The sequence below is a fragment of the Triticum aestivum genome, chromosome 7D, assembly GCF_018294505.1.
Source record: "Triticum aestivum cultivar Chinese Spring chromosome 7D, IWGSC CS RefSeq v2.1, whole genome shotgun sequence".
NCBI lineage: Eukaryota > Viridiplantae > Streptophyta > Magnoliopsida > Poales > Poaceae > Triticum > Triticum aestivum.
In genome coordinates, this window is record NC_057814.1 from 595803329 (window position 1) to 595811733 (window position 8405).

Below are 8405 nucleotides of genomic sequence, written 5' to 3' on the forward strand. Positions count from 1 at the left end.
AAAATAAAGTTCTTACGATCAGATCGTGGAGGGGAATATTTGAGTCATGAATTTGGCACACACTTAAGGAAATGTGGAATTGTTTCACAACTCACACCGCCTGGAACACCTCAGCGTAATGGTGTGTCCGAACGTCGTAATCGCACTCTATTGGATATGGTGCGATCTATGATGTCTCTTACCGATCTACCGCTATCATTTTGGGGTTATGCTTTGGAGACTGCCGCATTCACTTTAAATAGGGCTCCGTCGAAATCCGTTGAGACGACACCGTATGAATTATGGTTTGGGAAGAAACCTAAGCTGTCGTTTCTGAAAGTTTGGGGATGCAATGCTTATGTCAAGAAACTTCAACCTGAAAAGCTCGAACCCAAGTCGGAAAAATGCGTCTTCATAGGATACCCGAAGGAAACCATTGGGTATACCTTCTACCTCAGATCCGAAGGCAAGATCTTCGTTGCCAAGAACGGGTCTTTTCTGGAGAAAGAGTTTCTCTCGAAAGAAGTAAGTGGGAGGAAAGTGGAACTTGATGAGATGACCCCTCTTGAACCAGAAAGTAGCGCAGCACAAGAAAATGTTTCTGTGGTGCCTGCACCGACTAGAGAGGAAGTTAATGATGACGATCATGATCAAGTTACCACTGAACTTCGTAGGTCCACAAGGACACGTTCCGCACCAGAGTGGTACGGCAACCCTGTCCTGGAAATCATGTTGTTGGACAACGGTGAACCTTTGAACTATGAAGAAGCAATGGCGGGCCCAGATTCCAACAAATGGCTTGAAGCCATGCAATCCGAGATAGGATCCATGTATGAAAACAAAGTATGGACTTTGACAGACTTGCCCGATGATCGGCGCGCGATAGAAAATAAATGGGTCTTTAAGAAGAAGACGGACGCGGATGGAAATGTTACCGTCTATAAAGCTCGACTTGTCGCTAAGGGTTATCAACAAGTTCAAGGAGTTGACTACGACGAGACCTTCTCACCCGTAGCGAAGCTGAAGTCCGTCCGAATCATGTTAGCAATTGCCGCATTCTACAATTAGGAGATATGGCAAATGGATGTCAAAACGGCATTCCTCAACGGCTTCCTTAAGGAAGAATTGTATATGATGCAGCCGAAAGGTTTTGTCGATCCTAAGAATGCTGACAAGGTATGCAAGCTCCAGCGCTCAATCTATGGGCTGGTGCAGGCATCTCGGAGTTGGAACATTTGCTTTGATGAGATGATCAAAGCGTTTGGGTTTACACAGACTTATGGAGAAGCCTGTGTTTACAAGAAAGTGAGTGGGAGCTCTGTAGCATTTCTCATATCATATGTGGATGACATACTATTGATGGGAAATGATATAGAATTCTTGGAAAGCATAAAGGCCTACTTGAATAAGTGTTTTTCAATGAAGGACCTTGGAGAAGTTGCTTACATATTAGGCATCAAGATCTATAGAGATAGATCGAGACGCCTCATAGGTCTTTCACAAAGCACATACCTTGATAAGATATTGAAGAAGTTCAATATGGATCAGTCCAAGAAGGGGTTCTTGCCTGTATTGCAAGGTGTGAGATTGAGCACGGCTCAATGCCCGACCACGGCAGAAGATAAAGAAAAGATGAGTGTCATCCCCTATGCCTCGGCCATAGGGTCTATTATGTATGCCATGCTGTGTACCAGACCTGATGTAAACCTTGCCGTCAGTTTGGTAGGAAGGTACCAAAGTAATCCCGGCATGGAACACTGGACGGCGGTCAAGAACATCCTAAAGTACCTGAAAAGGACTAAGGATATGTTTCTCGTTTATGGAGGTGACGAAGAGCTCGTCGTAAAGGGTTACGTCGATGCTAGCTTCGACACAGATCTGGATGACTCTAAGTCACAAACCGGATACGTGTATATTTTGAATGGTGGGGCAGTCAGCTGGTGCAGTTGCAAGCAAAGCGTCGTGGCGGGATCTACATGTGAAGTGGAGTACATGGCAGCCTCGGAGGCAGCACATGAAGCAATCTGGATGAAGGAGTTCATTGCCGACCTAGGAGTTATTCCCAATGCATCGGGGCCGATGACTCTCTTCTGTGACAACACTGGAGCTATTGCCCTTGCCAAGGAGCCCAGGTTTCACAAGAAGAGACCAGGCACATCAAGCGTCGCTTCAACTCCATTCGTGAAAATGTTCAAAATGGAGACATAGATATTTGTAAAGTGCATACGGATTTGAATGTCGCATATCCGTTGACTAAACCTCTTCCACGACTGAAACATGATCAACACCAGAACTCTATGGGTGTACGATTCATCACAATGTAACTAGATTATTGACTCTAGTGCAAGTGGGAGACTGTTGGAAATATGCCCTAGAGGCAATAATAAAATGGTTATTATTATATTTCCTTGTTCATGATAATTGTCTATTGTTCATGCTATAATTGTGTTATCCGGAAATCGTAATACATGTGTGAACACATAGACCATAACATGTCCCTAGTGAGCCTCTAGTTGACTAGCTCGTTGATCAATAGATGGTTACGGTTTCCTGACCATGGACATTGGATGTCATTGATAACGGGATGACATCATTAGGAGAATGATGTGATGGACAAGACCCAATCCTAAGCATAGCACTAGATCGTGTAGTTCGTTTGCTAAAGCTTTTCTAATGTCAAGTATCATTTCCTTAGACCATGAGATCGTGCAACTCCCGGATACCGTAGGAATGCTTTGGGTGTACCAAACGTCACAACGTAACTGGCTGGCTATAAAGGTGCACTGCAGGTATCTCCGAAAGTGTCTGTTGGGTTAGCACGGATCGAGACTGGGATTTGTCACTCCGTATGACGGAGAGGTATCTCTGGGCCCACTCGGTAATGCATCATCATAATGAGCTCAATGTGACTAAGTAGTTAGTCACGGGATCATGCATTACGGAACGAGTAAAGTGACTTGCCGGTAACGAGATTGAACGAGGTATTGGGATACCGACGATCAAATCGCGGGCAAGTAACGTACCGATTGACAAAGGGAATTGTATACGGGATTGATTGAATCCTCGACATCGTGGTTCATCCGATGAGATCACCATGGAACATGTGGGAGCCAACATGGGTATCCAGATCCCGCTGTTGGTTATTGGCTAGAGACCGGTCTCGGTCATGTCTGCATGATTCCCGAACCCGTAGGGTCTACACACTTAAGGTTCGATGACGCTAGGGTTATAAGGAAGATTTGTATGTGGTTACCGAATGTTGTTCGGAGTCCCGGATGAGATCCCGGATGTCACGAGGAGTTCCAGAATGGTCCGGAGGTGAAGATTTATATATGGGAAGTCATCATACGGTCACCGGAAATATTCGGGGGTATACCGGTATTGTACCGGGACCATCGGAGGGGTTCCGGGGGTCCACCGGGAGGGTCCACCTTCCCCGGAGGGCCTTATGGGCTGTAGGTGGAAGGGAACCAGCCCCTAAGTGGGCTAGGCGCCATCCCCCCTAGGGCCCATGCGCCTAGGGTTGGGGGGAACCCTAAAGGGGGCGCCCCCTTGCTTGGGGGGCAAGCCCCCTCCCCCTTGCCCCCCCCCCCCTCTAGATCTCATCTAGAGGGGCCGGCCCCCTTCCCCCTTCTCCCTATAAATAGAGGGGTAGAGGGAGGGCTGCACCACCACATCCAAGGCGCAGCCCCTCCCCTCCCCAACACCTCTCCTCCTCCGCGTGAGCTTGGCGAAGCCCTGCCGGAGAACTGCCACTCCATCACCACCACGCCGTCATGCTGCTGTTGGAGCCCTCTTCCTCAACCTCTCCCTCCTCCTTGCTGGATCAAGGTGTGGGAGACGTCACTGGGCTGCACGTGTGTTGAACGCGGAGGCGCCGTTGTTCGGCGCTTGGATCGGAATCAACCACGATCTGAATCGCTACGAGTACGACTCCCTCATCCGCGTTCTTGTAACGCTTCCATCTCGTGATCTTCAACGGTATGAAGATGCACTTCCCTCTCTCTCGTTGCTAGTTACTCCATAGATTGATCTTGGTGATGCGTAGAAATTTTTTAATTTCTGCAACGATCCCCAACAGTTTTTGGGTAAAGATTTGATGGATTGTGGAACAAGGAGTGGCAAGAGCCTAAGCTTGGGGATTCCCAAGGCACCCCAAGGTAAAATTCAAGGACAAACAAAAGCCTAAGCTTGGGGATGCCCCGGAAGGCATCCCCTCTTTCGTCTTCGTCCATCGGTAACTTTACTTGATGTTATATTTTTATTCACCACATGATATGTGTTTTGCTTGGAGCGTCTTGTATGATTTGAGTCTTTGCTTTTTAGTTTACCACAATCATCCTTGCTGTACACACCTTTTGGGAGAGACACGCATGAATTGGAATTTATTAGAATACTCTATGTGCTTCATTTATATCTTTTGAGCTAGATAATTTTGCTCTAGTGCTTCGCTTATATCTTTTTAGAGCACGGTGGTGGTTTTATTTTATAGAAAATATTGATCTCTCATGCTTCACTTATATTATTTTGAGAGTCCTTTAGAACAGCATGGTAGTTTGCTTTGGCTATAAAATTAGTCCTAATATGATAGGCATCCAAGATGGGTATAATAAAAACTTTCATAAAAAGTGCATTGAATACTATGAGAAGTTGGATGCTTGATGATTGTTTTGAGATATGAGGATGGTGATATTAGAGTCATGCTAGTAGAGTAGTTGTGAATTTGATAAATACTTGTGTTGAGGTTTGCAAGTCCCGTAGCATGCACGTATGGTAACCGTTGTGTGACAAATTTGAAGCATGATGTATTTCTTTGATTGTCTTCGTTTGTGTCGAGGTCAGGATCGCGCGATGGTTAACTCCTACCAACCCTTCCCCTAGGGGCATGCGTGTAGTACTTTGTTTTGATGACTTGTAGATTTTTGCAATAAGTAGGTGAGTTCTTTATGACTAATGTTGAGTCCATGGATTATATGCACTCTCACCTTTCCATCATTGCTAGCCTCTTCGGTACCGTGCATTGCCCTTTCTCACCTTGAGAGTTGGTGCAAACTTCGTCGGTGCATCCAAACCCCGTGATATGATACGCTCTATCACACATAAACCTCCTTATATCTTCCTCAAAACAGCCACCATACCTACCTATTATGGCATTTCCATAGCCATTCCGAGATATATTGCCATGCAACTTTCCACCGTTTCATTTATTATGACACGCTTCATCATTGTCATATTGCCTTGCATGATCATGTAGTTGACATCGTATTTGTGGCAAAGCCACCATGCATAATTTTTCATACATGTCACTCTTGATTCATTGCTCATCCCGGTACACCGCCGGAGGCATTCATATAGAGTCATATTTTGTTCTAGTATCGAGTTGTAATCATTGAGTTGTAAATAAATAGAAGTGTGATGATCATCATTCATAGAGCATTGTCCCAAAAAACAGAAAGGCCAAATAAAAAAATGGCCCAAAAAAATAGAAAATAAATAAAAAGGGACAATGCTACTATCCTTTTTCCACACTTATGCTTCAAAGTAGCACCATGATCTTTATGATAGAGAGTCTCTTGTTTGTCACTTTCATATACTAGTTGGAATTTTTCATTATAGAACTTGGCTTGTATATTCCAACAATGGGCTTCCTCAAATGCCCTAGGTCTTCGTGAGCAAGCAAGTTGGATGCACACCCACTTAGTTTCTTTTGTTGAGCTTTCATACATTTATAGCTCTAGTGCATCCGTTGTATGGCAATCCCTACTCCTTGCATTGACATCAATTGATGGGCATCTCCCTAGCCCGTTGATTAGCCACGTCAATGTGAGACTTTCTCCTTTTTTTGTCTTCTCCACACAACCTCCATCATTATATTCTATTCCACCCATAGTGTTATGTCCATGGCTAGCGCTCATGTATTGCATGAAAGTTGAAAAAGTTTGAAAAAATTAAAGTATGAAACAATTGCCTGGCTGAAACCGGGGTTGTGCATGATTTGAGTATTTTGTGTGACCAAGATGGAGCATAGCCAAACTATATGATTTTGTAGGGATGAATTTTCTTTGGCCATGTTATTTTGAGAAGACATGATTACTTTGTTAGTATGCTTGAAGTATTATTGTTTTTATGCCAATATTAAACTTTTGTCTTGAATCTTTCGGATATGAACATCCATGCCACAATAAATAAAATTACTTAGAAAAATGTTAGGTAGCATTCCACATCAAAAATTCTGTTTTTATCATTTACCTACTCGAGGACGAGCAGGAATTAAGCTTGGGCAGCGCAAGCCGCCTTGAATATTTGGAATAGCTCTTCTGTAATTGTCGTATTTTCGTTAACAATCTCGGAGTAGGGTTCATTTCTGGCAATCGCTCTTTTCACCCTTACTTTCCAGGCGGACAGCGCGCCGCTAAACTTGCCCATGGCTCTGTTGTTTATCTTCTTCATTCCCTTGTCTAGCCACGGTGATATGGTTTTATCCCGTCCGGGGAACATGAATCTCTGGTGCAACTTCGTGAGGAGGAAGTTCTCCATATTTTCGTCGTTGATGGTGGCGGTTTCCCGTAGGATGCATCCTATTTGATTGCCGTAGCAACTACGCGCTTCCTCAGGCTCTGTTGGCTCGAAATTGCTGGGTTCCACCGCCATGACCACGAGTCTTCCAGTGCCGAGCTAGTTTGGGCGTCGTACCCTCTTCGCTTTCGGTTCTTTACCGGCTAATTCATCAGCATCGGTGCCGGTCTCGGCGCCGGTGTTGGTGCCGGTGTCGGTGTCGGTGCAACCCTCCGATGTGACAGGGGGGCCCTGCAACAACCGTTGTTCGTCCAGATAGTCGAAAAAGTTTTGTGCCGCCTCGTAGATGTCTTTGTAGTGACCAGAACCCCCGCCTTCATTGTTGTTAGCCATGTTTCCTACGATTAAGTCTGCTCGTTTAATTCTAGACCTAATAAAATGAATAATGACATAAAAAGGGCCTATGTTTTGCCGGAATATTGATTCAGTCCCGTTCCGGCAAATCCCGGGCACTCGATATGTCCTATTTTCTAGCACAATTCATGCCGATATTCACGAAAAATTTCGGCATGACCTTTGCTAAAAAAAGTGGACAAATCGGGTGCCTGAAATTTGCCGGAACCGAAATGAATCAACATTCCAGCAAAACATAGGCCATTCGGAATCATTCCCTGCAAACAATGTTCAAATATCCGGCCATCTTCTACACCGCAACACATCTCCAAATATACATGAGCAACCACATGTCCAAATATACATGTCCAATTAAGAAGCTAATTCAAAAAATAAGTGCATAACAAAATTCAGTTAACTACTAATAAAAGCTAAGTAAATTCACCTAATTAACATAATGTCCTAATTAACCTAGTTAACCTAGTTAGCATAGCTAACCTAGTACAGTACCAAACTAACAACATAAGTAAATTGACCTAAGTATATTCACCTAATTAAACTACTGCCCTAACTAACAACATAAGTAAATTCACCTAGTACAGTACAATATTAACCTAAGTAAATTAACCTAATTAACCTACTGCCCAAATTAACCCATAAACCCTATTGGCAGGAAGAACCCTAGAATCCTAATGGCAGAGAGAGGGGAGGGGTGGGGGCTTACAGAGGGTGCAGGGGCATCGACGGCGAGGGTGCAGGGGTGTCGACGGCGGCGAGGCGGGCGCGATGACTGCGGAGGTAGGAAGGAGGAGGAGGTCGGAGAGGCCGAGGGAGGGGACGCGCGACGTCGGGGTCAGGGTCGGGCAACGGCGAGGGGGGGCGCGCGGCGTCAGGGAGGCGGCGCACGGCGTCGGGGAGGCGGCGCACGGCGTCGGGGCAACGGCGTGCGACGTGGGGGTCGGGGTCGAACGACGGCGAGGGAGGGGCACGCGCCGTCGGGGTCAGGGCCGGGGGCTCGGGCGACAGCGACGACGGCGACTGCAGGGAGGAGTGGGGAGTTGTGGGGAGATTTGGGGGGAGAAAGGAGGGAAGATAGCTATTGCTAAGTCAAAATAGCGGTAGCGTGGGTTCCGAACCCGCGATACCTATAGCGCGGGTTGAGAACCCAAGCTACCGCTGTAGAAAGTAGCTATAGCGCGGGATTGCAACCAGCGCTACAACTATTTCTTTCATTTTTTTTCTTTTCTTTTTCTTTTTATCTTCTTTTCCATTTCTTTCCTCTATTTTCCTTTTATTTATTTTATTTATTTTTTTCCTTTTCTTTTTATTTTGTTTTCTATTTATTTTTCTTTTTCTCTTCCGAAAGACGACCGTGCCGAAACCATATGCATATGCATGGTGGGAAGGGGATGCAATGTATATAACTAAGGCAATATATATTACATCATTTGACCGATATTGGTTCAGTGCGTATACAAAATAAGAACATATATATTACATCATTTGATCCATAACGG